The 13,416-nt window shown below is 45.3% G+C and overlaps 1 protein-coding gene across 2 annotated transcripts in view; it reads right to left on the bottom strand.

Moving 5' to 3' along the window:
* The window catches only part of ACSL1 (acyl-CoA synthetase long chain family member 1), a 35,070-nt gene extending 26,674 nt beyond the window's left edge, over positions 1 to 8,396 (bottom strand). The window contains exon 1 of one of the 2 annotated variants that reach the window (XM_042870502.1): positions 8,294 to 8,396. The gene's annotated coding sequence lies outside the window, so the exon portion shown is untranslated. Of the gene's footprint in view, positions 1 to 7,303; positions 7,381 to 8,293 lie in introns of those variants that run through there. The other variant, XM_042870503.1, reaches the window with a different exon arrangement.
* Positions 8,397 to 13,416: the final 5,020 nt, after the last annotated feature.

Genomic DNA, 13,416 nt, shown 5'->3' with positions numbered 1-13,416 from the left:
CCAGGACAGAGCAGACCGCAGAGTTGCCTTGTCCTGTATCCCACTTGCTTCTTCAAGAAGAGAGATACTTTTGTTTGGTTCATTTTGGCTGAGCAAAGAGCCCACAGAACATCAAATGTGCTTGAATAGTTCAGGAGTGCTGTGAAACGATACGTTGCTGCAGGGCGAGAATGCAGGAGGCCAGAATTAAAAGCATATTCCTTTTTCTAACCAACTATAACAGGTCAAGATTTCTCATTTCTATAGAAAAAAAATCTCAAATTTATAATCAACTATCAAAAAACTATGAAGTTTTCATTGCTGTCATCAGTTAGTCAACTAGGCAGCAGAGGAGGAGTCATCTTGTCCATAAAGGCTAACCAGTATTTGGACTCAGATTTGCTACAGGCAGCAAAATAGAAGCCATAAAACAGTTCAAAGGGCCCACAGTTTCACAACATTAGCAGGACACTCTGAAATCAGGTCATGGATAGGAGCAATGTTAAGATGGGATCAATGCCATCTCTGGGCAGGTCCCAGATCCAGCACTCCCAGGCTAGCAGTCTCCTCTCCTCCTCACCTTTTGTGTCTGACTGCACTACGAGGCACACTGCACAGCACCACTAGAGAAGTTACCTTTCCATCATCTGCTCTGTGGCACACAGCCTTTGGGTACAGCCCACTGCAACACAGCAAGCTGTAGTAATGGAAGGTAAAGAAGAACAGTATATTGAAAAAATCCCTCCATCTTCCCTTAGCATAGAGAAAGTAATCGATTACTGACTCGATAATTACGATTACTGCACCACAGCTTTTTATGCATGAGATCACTCAAATATTTGCATCACAGATACAGAACTTCTCTCTGAAGTGCGAAATACACAGATGAAAAATGAGAAGACATTCCAACATGGAAGGGCTTAGCCTGCAAATTAATATTGGATATCCTATTAGACATCATGCTATCAAATAAAAAAAAAAATAGGGCTATAATGGAAGGGCAAGCTTCACTCTTTCCTCCTCAAGCCTCACTACAAGCACCTCTGTCTTAAAAACTGATACTTGCTTCCCCCGTGCATTAGTCATGTGTCCTGAATATATATTGCATAACTCAGGGATGCAGCATAGTCTGAGAATTATTCTTTCCAAAGGCTGTTGCATCATTATAGCTACCAGGAATAGAAGTGAACATGCTCATTTCATTCACATAGAAGTCCCAATGCAGCCAAGAAGCTGGCATGAGTTAGGACTGAAGAAAGAAAAAGCATCACTACTTTCAATTTCCATGATCAGTTGTTTGCAGAGCAATTTACAGTATACAATATTCTGGAGCAGCTATATCAGAATCCCAGTTACGTAATGTATTTTACTGCTTATGTTTATCTCAAAGGAAACTATTACACCTGCTTCATCAGCACAAAAAGACAAGATTAGGAAGTTTTCAGCCAGACTAAGCAATTCCTAGCTTTAATGCTACCTGCTAGGTTACACCAACTCTTGTTTTCTGTATTTGATGCAAAGGCAGATGCAAAAGGGAGAATACACTCCAAACAAATGCAACTGAAAACACCCCTCAAAAAAGACATCAGGTTTCAATGCCCTTCTTTGTAACTACTGGGCTCATGTCCCAATCACATCCAACATCTGAGGTCTTCCCCATGACCAGAAGAAGCAGCTTAAAGCCATTACATCTACATACAAGTGTTATTTTCAGTGAAGTATGATCTGGCTTTCAATCCTTCTTGAAAAGAAAGGGCCCAGCTATGTTTGATTATTCAAGACAAACAAAAGAGGCTAGCAACACTATATAATCCAGTCTGTTACTTCTACCCTCCAGCACTAATCTACATGACACTCTTCCAATTATGAAGCACACCCATGGCTGGGCGCTCCTAATTGTCACCTATGGATCTCCACATTTCTGAACTTCATGCCTTCCTTCCATGTTTCACCTCAACCATTTGAAGACTAACAGAATGAACAGTAAGCTTCAGCTGCAAAATCAGCATAGGTCATCCTCTTGGAGAAAAGCACTTTGAACTTTTTGGCTGTGGGACACCTAACACGGAGGCAGAGTTGTATACACAAGGTCAACAAGATATATTGACAAACAGCGTTCTTTACTACAAATGCAAATACTGCATTTGCCTCTTATCCAGATAGGGTCTGGACTACAGATAATAGACTGTGAAACCAGGCCCTGATGGAAGACAGTCCATAGTGATTGCATCACAGCTGGAAGTGTGACAAAGAAGTAAAGACAGGATGAGAAGTACCAGCCCATGATCCTCAAGTTGCTACATGCAGCAGAAAAGATGGAATAGAAGGGACAACATACACAATTTTTCCTCGATGCAACCAGTAGAGCTTGGCTAGTTTGGTTTTAGTTAGGAGACAATACCAGATACATGAAAGTGGTTTTAATAACAGGGAGGATTAACCATGTCAGAGGTAATTACCTGTCACCTCCAGCAATAGCAGCTCCCCAAACACAGCCCTGAAAGCATCCCTCCAAACAGATCCTATGATTCAGCTGGAGTTCTGCACAGCTCAGACAAAGCAAGCTCTCTGTGCATATGCACAGCCCACAGTACCCCAGGCCCATTCTTTACAGTGGAGCCAGTATCTCAAGGCAACAACCCAAGTTGGCAGCTCTCGGCCGTTCTTTGCTGCTCCTACTCACAGCACAAAATGGGCTATTTACAGAGGGCAGCAGCCTGCCTATTGTCCATCCATAGCCAGACATCATTCGAGTGCAACGGAAGAACAGGAGAGCAGCCGTCAGCTTCTTTAGTGACAAGAAAACAACCCCAAGAGCCAATGGCCTCCTCCCCTCTACCCTAGCACTGAGAGCACACCAGCACTGGGGTGGCCTGCGACAAAGGCAAGCTTTCCACACAGTAGAGAAGAAGCAGCCACACTATTTTTAGAGCCCCTTGCAGACAGAAAGGCATGGCCCAGGTTAAAGAGCACCTCAAAGATCACCTAGTTTCAGCCCTCTGCTGTGGGCAGGGTCACCAACCACCAGACCAGGCTGCCCAGAGCCACATCCAGCCTGGCCTTGAATACCTCTGGATGGGGCACCCACAACCTCCTCGGGCAACCTGTTCCAGTGTGTCACTGCCCTCTGTGTGAAAAACTTCCTCCTCATATCTAACCTAAATCTCTCAGTTTAAAACCTTTCCCCCTTGTCCTATCACTGTCAACCCATGTCGTTCCCCCTCCTGCTTATACACTCTCTTCAAGGCCACAATGAGGTTTCCCCAGAGCCTTCTCTCCTCCAAGCTAAACAAGCCCAGTTCCCTTTCTTCATAGGAAAAGTACTCCAGAAATTTGTAGTTTCTTACCATTATCAGTATGGCCTAAAGATATTTTACAATGAAATTCTGAAATAGGTGATCAGCCTCCCATATATCTTTGAGTTAGCCTCAAAGCTACTGAGTATTATCTTGCTTTTCTTATTGCTAAAGGTTACACCACAGAGATCCCAACATATCTGCAGCACTGAAGTTCTTCACCACACATCCTTCAGGAGATCAAGTGTTGAACCACGTTCTAACTTCTTTACAGAGTACAAGAGGGTGCAACAAATAGCTTTGGCAACTGACAAAAGAAATCTGCTCATCTGAATAGATGCATAATCCTAATCTCATGGTACAATTTGTAATCATCCTAAATTTGATTTCGTTCAATTGGCTCCAGATGTTCCTACAACCTTCTTGGTCAGAAACCAAGCTGGCCACAGACTCATCTGGTGGTGCAGTCACACCAGGAGATGGTCTAGCAAGAAGGCCTTTCATAGGTTAGTACTGATGACAGCTCTCAGCTAGATTGGCTTTTGTCTTGAAGACCAGATAGCCATTAGTTCCTAGAAGAAAGCAGCACAGCTGGGGAAAGCAAGAACAGTTGTAATATTACATCTTAAGCATGCAACTCTAAATACTGCCTGCAAGTGTTCCCAGGATTCTCTCCCCACCCTGCAGTCAAGGCAGTACACTGACTAAGGTCTTACAGCTACCTGTGTCAGAGCCCAGCTGTAACCAGCAGGCAAACCACAAGCACCCTCAAGACACAGGAAAGGAGCACAGGTAATTAACACCTAAAGGGAATTTCTCAATTGAAGTCTCCTTTAACAAAAATACTACAGTAAGAGGTATCCTGCGGTGCTGCATCTCATCATGTGACTTAACATGCAACTCTGTCCTCAGCCACAAAGGACTTTCCCAAACACAAATATTACTGAACTGTAGCAAGGTTCCACTAACTATTCAACCTTCCTTCTCCCTCCCCACTTTCTCAATTAAAAATACCTAGATCACATCTTACCCAGAATCACACCAATGACCCAACCAGACTACAGAGCTATAACCCCCAATTTAAAGCAGTTAGTTATCAGATTAGCTTTTCTGCGACAGCGAAGAGGAAAGAACCAAGAAGTTAGTGAGGTAACCATCCCTCACACACAGAGGAAGCAGCAGGTCCCTAATATTCACACCCCACATTTCCTCCCACCCAACTCACAACCTGCCCACACCCCCTGGTCTGGCAAACACCAGGCATCTCACAGTGCTTTAGGTTGGCACTGCTGGCTCAGGCTGATACAAGGCAGATGACTGCAAGGAAGCAGCCTGCAAGTTGGTTTCAGCCCTGTGCTTGCTCACAGGACCTGCTCACTCACTTAATAAGCTGTAACTGAAGGAATGAAGACTCCTGCTGCAACCTAGAAGCATTACATGTGACACTGATGTGTGAAGGAAGGCTCTGTCCCCCACTGGGTAAAGTTACAGCCCTGTCCTCAGGCACTTGGCTACAATCCTCTTGTAATAAAATGGAACAACACCTGGATTCCCCACCCTTTAGTGCTGTCCAACAGGAAACCTGAGTGCAGAGCAGTAAGGTCACTAAAGTTCAAGTGCAGAAGCCAAGTGGATTTCCATCACCTAGTTCAGTGTCTGGCACAGCTTGCATCAGCAGCACTCAATATCACCACGTCTCAAGGAAATTAGTACTTTACCAAAACTTGAGACAGTGACCAACTTAAGTGTTTCCTTTGATCTGCACTTACAGCCTCAGAGCAGGTCACTGAGCAATCTTACAATTTTCCCACCTTCAGTGATTGCAAAATAGGCTTACAAATATATTTTGATGCCTGAATTACTCTCCCTGTTAGATGTGCATCCCTGAAGTTCAAGCTCACAAGTGTATCATAGCACTCTGTGTTCACTTCTCTCAATCTAAACACAGTTCAGATGAAAATTGCACTGCAGAGGCAATTGCTCTGAACTGGCAGCTTTCTGGCGGCATTAATAGCTCACTTGCACCAACTTATTCCTGCTACTTGTCCCAGGAGCATTACCATTGAAAAAGCCCTGTGTGCACCTCAAGCGCTCACGTGAGACTTTGCAGGAAAGGTTTTTATCCACCCGTCTGCCACCTGACATCCATAGCAAAGGGCAACGTGGACCAGTCACACTTAAGCCATGCTGCATCACACCAGATAATGTTTACATTCAGAGAAAGTTGAAAAATAAACAGAAGTGGTTACACTGAGGCCAGGCATATCAGTAAGTACTTACTAGAAGCAGTTTGTTCAGAGTGACTTCCCAATGCTAGCACTATAAGAAAGCTATGAAAAACCAAGCAGCCCCTTTATACCAGATAAGGCACTCCTTTCTGCAAATCAGTCCTGCTCTTGAAAAAAAAATATTCCACCTCACTCATCTATTAATGCAGCCCAAGTGCAGAGGACAAGCTGTCAAAACAAGGCACGTGCAGTCTCAAGCTGAAAAAAGCTTAAGAGGTCTGGCTTTAAGAACTCTAATTCATATAAAAAGCCAGAAGTCCTTTTCTGCAGCTTAACACAGGGCTTCCTGCATTTTCACAGGAAGCTTTAAGAAAGTCCAGCAACAAAAAAAGCTTTTTTCCCCTTCAGATTTTTATAAAACCATATTAACTGTTTGCAGTGTTGGACAGAGTATCAGTACTAAGAATCAGATCTAACAGAAAACTTGCTATCTTGCTATATCTTGCTATCACATTTTTAACTCCACAGATAAGTAACTCCTAACTTGGAAGGCAGCAAGGGACTGCAGCAGCCTTTGTGTTCTCATGTATCCTTGTTTCATGAGTCAGCCTGGATCTGCAGAAATGCAAGCCCCCAGTCTGCAGGCAGGGTTCAGACTGCCATCTGCAAAGGTCAGTACTATACAGCACTGCTTCCTTCAGTCATGCATCATAGTAAACTCCCACACAAAGCCATTTTCCAGTGGTCAAACCATCTCCCCTCCTATTTATGAGGATTTATGAGGATTTCTGAGGCGTTACCACTGTTTATACAAAAGGTAAGAAATTGTGCGTTTTCACTTGTAATTTAGCGCAGTAAGGAAATAGAACACAGCTGCCAGCTCCACATCAGACTATCAGAACTCCAATTTATCTCACTATGTACACCCTTCACTGTGTTTCCCAGAGAGAATCTGTCCTCCTGTTGTGTATTCGAAAAATTTGATGCCTTAAACCTTACTTGAGTCTACCCATCCCCACTCATCTGCATTACAGATATCTGTACAAAACAAAAACCAAAACAAGCACTATTGCATTCCTTTGCTCACCTCAGTTAAAACATCTTCTTGGAGGAGTTAATGCCTCCTCGCTAGAAATTAATGCACCCAAATCTGAAAATATAACTCACCTTCATCTCCTCCAAAAATTCAATGCATAATTAATTTGCAGTAGAGTGATCAAGTAGGAGAGTCAGCCATAGAGTCTTTTCTCAAAGAAACAGGAGAGTTACTAACCCAGATAACTATTTTTAAAAGCTTTCCTTCCTTCCATTTGAATAACTACTTTTGTCCAGTGATACCAACCTTGCACTTGACCTTGAAGCAAAAGGCTACTCAAGGGCTTGCTTCAAGAACTAATGACCTACTTCCAATCTCATGCTGGCCAGTTTGTAGTTGTGAATGCACCAACCAAGTTTAGAAGCTGCCTTTTGAATTCAGTATCATCACTGCAGCCCTCAGAATAGGCTAAGGCCACGTGCTCAAGACCTTGAACTGGGTACACAAGCTACTTGCAACTACGAGCTTTAGACCCTGCCCACCCCACTCAGCTAGTATTTTGCTTTTATTATTCCAATACAAAAAAGGCTAAATACTGGTGGGGCTCAAAGAATCAGTCAGCAACAGTATAATTCCATGAGGAACTCTGTATTTAGTTCTCTGCATTATTAGTACTGATATTACTGATAAAAGAAAAGAGATTTTTTTCCTCTAAGTGCAATGCCTTCTTGCACTCGAAGCTTCTTTGAGCCAAGAAATCTGACCTGAATCTCTTGATCTGAGAAACTTCAGGTCTCAAGTCCAAGGGCACGTTCCAAAGTGCGGAGGTGAACACAAATGCTCCCAGGCCAGCTGAGGAGACGGCCCTGTTCCCTGTAAAGCAATGTGGTAAAAATAAGCTGCTACCACCACATGGTTTAACTCTTGCCTGGGCACAAGTACTGCACCATGAGGCTCCAGCAGCAGTTACTTTCAACATCACTGTTTTCTCTCACAGCTCTGACCACCTTATCTCTGACACCAGCCCAATGGAGACCAGCACTCAGCTGGGTCACTAGGTCCACAAACGCTTTGCTAACACCCCAGACGGCTCACACACGTGCCCTTTAGAAATACAGAAGGCTGCAAGTGCCGCCAGTCCTGTTCAACAGGAACAAGAAACGTACACACCTCGGAACAAAAGCACCGTTCAACTCGGTTAAACCCCCGTAGCGCTGTATTCCTACCTCACAGGGAAAGGAGGCCTGCAAAGACAAACTCACTCAGCCTTCCATTTTAAGGCAGGTTGCCTCACGCCACATTATCACACGCACTCGAGTGTTTAGAAAGGAAAAAAAAAAGAAAAAATCATTATTTCAAGAGCAAGCCTGCAAGCACGGCCTCCTGGAGACGGGCGAGAGGAGGGCCAGCGGCTGAGCACAGGGCACGGCGCTCCCGGCACGGGCTGAGAGCCGCGTCCCGCCGGCCCGCGCCGCGCCGGCTCCCAGGCTGCCTCCGCGGGGACACCGATCGCGCCGCCGCCAGCCGGGCGGCAAGCAGCCCTGCCGACACCCCCCGGCCGGGTGACAGCCCGCCGACCCGGCCCCGAGGCGGGGGTAACAGAGCAGAGCAGAGCCGAGCCGAGCCGGGGCCCCGGCAGGCCCCGCCGCGGCCACCCGCCTGAGCAGCCCGCGGCCCTGACAGCCGCCCGCCCCTCAGCCGGACCCCCGGCCTCCTCGTCCCGCGCCCCGGCGGAACCGCCGAGCTCCGCTCACCTCCCGGCGGCGACGGCAACAACACGCAGAGCTGCGCGCAGCTTCCCTGGTGCCGCCCTATTTAAGAGGAGCACGGCGGGAGCGGCGTGTGCGTGTAGCGAGCCCGCCCATCCGCCCTCACCGCCCCCCGGCGGGCGCCAGGGACGGGACTGCCTTCCTCCCTCCCTCCGTCCCTCCCTCCCGGCCGGCGCCCGCGGGCGAGCGCTGCCTGCCCTTACGGCCTGCCCAGCTCCGCGCCTGCAGCTCTGCCCAACGCGGAGAGCGGCGCTGCGCTTCCCCAAGCCGTGCAGAAGCCTGGGAAGGCCGGTGGAAGTGCTGCCGTGCACATGCTGCAGAGGACGCATAAGCAAAGAAGAGGGAAAGTGTACATGCTACAGGGTGCACCCCTTGATACTTGTATCAAGGGTTACAAATATTATAAAATATTATAAAATTACAAATACCTTGTACCTTACAAAAGGTGACAGCTTGTGAGGGAAATGTTTCTTTACACCTCTGCAAACGACACTTAATCCAGTGCAACTCTGCTAAAAAGATGCACATTTTGTGAAGAAAGCATTCAGAAGGGACAGTGAGCTCCTGGCGACCACAAGAATCATGTTACCCAACTCTAAATATTGCTTGTGAGGGGACCGTGGGTTGGATGCTTGTTGACTAGAATGAGGGGTTATTTCAGCAACCGCTGAGACCTGTCCTGGTTTGGCCATGTGCCTCATGAGCCCGCTTGATTGGTAAATCATCAACCCAAATCTCAAAGTTCCACTGTTCTGTACACGCTCTATTGATGTGATTTTTACCCTCTGGTGTTTAATGGGTTACCTGGGTTATTTTAGGGGGATGGAAGTTAAGACTACACACATTCCTTTACATACATAATATTTGGTAAAGTATTGAATGTTCTTTTATTTCATGTACAGACAACCCCTATTTCCCGGTGCTTCAGCTCTTACTGAACTACAGAAGAATGGAGACATCCCACGAGGTGGAAGTGTGACAGAAGGACAGGGCCTGTGTTCACTTCTTAGTGAGTAAAGAAGAAGCGAACTCTGAATCAGCCCACAGTCCCACTTAACTGCATTTGGATCACTTTGTGGAGAGTCTCACAAATGCAAAACAGATTCCTTTCTCCTGAAAGGAAATGGAAACTTGTCACCTAGTAGCGCATCCAGCTGCCAATGGGCATGAAGGCCATAGCATGGCCAAAGCATGGGAATTAAGCCCTAGGGCACACACAGCATGGCCATCAGCTCTCTACAGCAGTTGCACTCCTGTGGTTTGTTCTATTACACCGCACTTTGTGCTCCTGTAGACAGAGGCAGCCTCTGCCAAGGGATTTTTGCATCATGTCCGTAGTTTTGGATGAAGGCATCAATCAAGTGATGCAGGAAAAAAACAAACTCAGGCAGTGGTGAATTCACATTTTGCTTTTTTTTTTTCATGAATGCTTCTATCTGCCAACCACCAAAAACTCACACTGATTTTATCTACTATGCAAATTAATCCTTCATTATCACATCCTTCCCTCCCCCATATCTGGGTTTCTGAAGGACAAAAACCACATTTTTCAGCCCTCCCAGAGAAACTTAAGTGGACTTTGCCTTGCTCCCACTGGAAAAGAGGGTTCCTAATAGGTGTATCTGTGTGTCCATCTTTCTCCATCATGTGTAGGTATCCTTTTGTGAATCCTGTCATCAACATGAAAGTGCAAAACCACCAGCTAAGTGGTATTTGAGTATGTATCTCACTAATGCCATGCACTACACCTCTCTGCTCCTACTTGACACTCACCCAACTATACATCCAGGGACCACAGTTCTCTTTGAAATCAGTTTCTTCCTGCTGATTAGAAAAGAAAGGGACCTAGGCAGAACCAGATTACTTAGAAAGACATATAAAGAAAACATGGAAATAGCAGCTGTATGGAAATAAAATCCATAATAGCAATATTGGACTTTCTTGTGGAGGGGAGCTCAGGAAACAGCTCCTGTAATTGATATATTCCTATTGGTGCCACTGTCCCTCGTCCTTTCACGGAGCAGCACTGAAAAGAGTCTGTCTCCATCTTCTTTCCACCTCCACAATAGATGTTTATGCATACCAACAAGATGTGCCCTCATCACAAGCTTTCCCTTCTTGAAGCTAAGCCCTTCCAGCTTTCTCAGCCTCCCTCTGTGTGATAAAAGCTCCAATCCCTTTGCCAATATCCATGGCCCTTCACTGGGCTCTCTCCAGGATGCCCATGCCCCTCTTGCACTGCAAAGTCCAGGCTGGACCCAACATGCTAGCCATAGCCTCCCCAGTGCTGATACAATAACACTGATGTTGAAGTACCATCTATTAGCTACCATGGATGAAGGAAATTAAGCATCTGACAGAGACATCACTTAGCTGCATTATTTTCATTTTGGGCATACCACTGTGTTGAATCTCTTCTCTTTGAGAACCATCCCAAGTGCATAATTTATGTAACAAATAGACTGTCTGGCCTGTACCATGTTGTAACTGCATCTGCTCACACTTGCTTAAAATATCAAGGGAAGAAAATACTAAAGAAATTCCTTGTAAATAAGCACTTCAAGATGTCTAGCATATAGTGCTGTTAAAGAACATGAGCTACTGGATCTGCAGAACAGGCATAATCCCTTATGTTTCTTTAATTCTCTCCATAGTGGGAAATGAAATAATTTTCGTTTTACATTTGTAACTGTTTAATACACTTGGGAAACAGATTATAAATGCTACTGGCAATTGCTGAGGCACAGGAAGAAGGTCCCTCGGTGATGTAGGATGAGCAAGGAGTCCAGGGGGACTGCAGAAGCAGCAATGTCCCCAGAGCAGTCCCAGAGTATAAAAGCACAGAGAGAAAAAAAATTGCAAAACTTCTGAAGCATAGCAGAGAAGAGACATGATACATATATACATAAGTGCATGCTTGAATTTACTTAGGGTATTCTGAGGAAAAAGGAGAAACAGAACTAGAAAACCAACCTGAAATTGCAAACATATGTTTTCTTAAAATGTAATTGCATTGTTGACTTTCAAGATTTTTGTGTTTTTACTTTCAAACATATAAAGGATTTTCCAGCTGTTCCTACTACTATTCCTTCCACTTTCTGTTTTTGTCTTTGTTTACCAGAGTCCCTGCCTGGCTCCCACTCAGAACACAGGACCCCTCCAGAGCCCAGTGTGAATCTCCAGAACGGGAAGGAGATAGTGGGCTCTTGGAGAGTGGCACCCTGCCAAGTGAAAGACAGACACCCTGGCCACAGCTCTTACAGCTTGCTTACGTCAGGCTAATGACAATGCTTTTTCTTCATGTGATAAGGTACCGACGTAAAAACACGGATCTGGAAAAACCAAATATAAACCGGCAGCAGATTCAACTGTGCTAAAGCTGGTTTATTTGCTTCACATGCTGCATTTCCCCCCCTCTTTCACTCCCAGGCTATCTAATCCCAAGTTTACCGCTTCCCTCATATGAACAATCAACAGAAAGCTTTTCAGATTTGAGCCGTTCAAATGAAGCCACAAGCATAAGGATGTTCTGCTGCTCGTTTATGGCAGTGTAATACAAACAAGGCAGACGTGCCCCTTTGTTAACTTTTCCTCCTATAAAATATTTTCCCAATGACCGCTCCCCCTGTATGTCTCTTTGAGGGTTGAAGGCACCACACAAAGGAGAGAAAAGGTTGCATCCTTTACTTTTAAAACCTACTTCAGCAGAGAAGCTACAACATGTGAAGCCACATTACAGAAATGCATGAACTGATCATAACACAGTCTGCATATTAAGTGAAATATTACACAAAGATAAACTGAGCACGAAAGCTCAGAAGTTAAATATTTATTTATCCTTAAACTCCAGTGGGGAAGTGAAGTCTCCATCCGAAAACAAATAAAAGACTGTCTTGGGAATATATCCTGAGCACCGTCCTTTCTGGCTGACAAAAAGATTGCATTTCATTTGGTGCATGATACAGTTCACTGGAATATGTTTAACACAAAAAAGAGCAACCATGCCCAAAACAGTATAAGACTATGGTATATTGAAAGTCCCCGCTAGAAAGGAGCTCCAAACACACAGCATGTTTTCACATTCTTCACATACTCCCCTAACTGCTGCAAGAAACACTAATGCACAAGTGCAATTTCAGCCCCAGGAGTGAGCAAGGAACGTCAGCTTCTAGAGGATGTCTGAAGAAGGTGTGCTCCCTCCCCAGATCTACCAGCGCAGCACTGCACTGCATGGGCTCATTCAGACCCCTCTGACTCCATGCTAGCACCCACAGGAGCCAACAGGGGGCTACGAGAAAAATTAATGGGGAGCAAGAGCTTGCATATAGTGATTGTGGTGCACTGTCCTTCACACTTTGCTGCAAATTTGTGCTGAGAAAGGGAGAGAGAGAGAGCCAGTGTGTAGGTTAATGTGGTGTCAAGAAGGTGAGTCTTGGGAATATTTTTAATAAAGGGTTTGTAGACACGGATAAGATCAGGATGGCCAACGTTCAAACCATGAAAGTATTTGACAACAAGGCGCGTAAGTAAACTACATCTTCACTTGGGATAATGCCAATCTGGGGATTAAAACAGCATCTTGTCAAGGCTCTTCATCATAAATTACCTGTATTGACTCTTGTGATGGGTGGAAACAATTCCACCCTCCCTCTGCGGTGGTGTGATTCACCTAGGTATGCTGCGTGGTAAGACAATTAGGTCTTGCTTTTGAATAACAAGCCTTCCCATCCAAGCTCCCTTCTATAGGAAATGGACATGAAAAACAGGTTAAATATACCTCTCTCTGGTAGAATATTGTTAATAAGCAGAAAATGAGCATTGTCTGACCACGTCTATCTTGCCAGGAACCACCATTAACCAAACCAGAAGTTGAACATGTACCCAGCTGTCTACAGAAACCAGCTACCGGGTACTGTACCAACACAATTTCCCTGCCAATGAGCACTGGACAGCATGCAGCCTGGCATTGTGCATGGACCCAAGCATAAGAGATGAGAAGCCATGCCATTCTTAGAAATGAAGTTTCCCTATCCTGCTCCTGAACAGCACAGGCGGATCAAGCTGTCACTTCGACTTGGTGCCTCCCCATCCCATCCTGATGACTTGCT

Source organism: Lagopus leucura, unplaced genomic scaffold, assembly GCF_019238085.1.
Source record: "Lagopus leucura isolate 7727_CA_CO unplaced genomic scaffold, USGS_WTPT01 Super-Scaffold_100004, whole genome shotgun sequence".
NCBI classification, from domain to species: Eukaryota; Metazoa; Chordata; class Aves; order Galliformes; family Phasianidae; genus Lagopus; species Lagopus leucura.
Note: the sequence above shows the minus strand (reverse complement) of the source record. Positions and strands in the feature narration are given on the sequence as shown.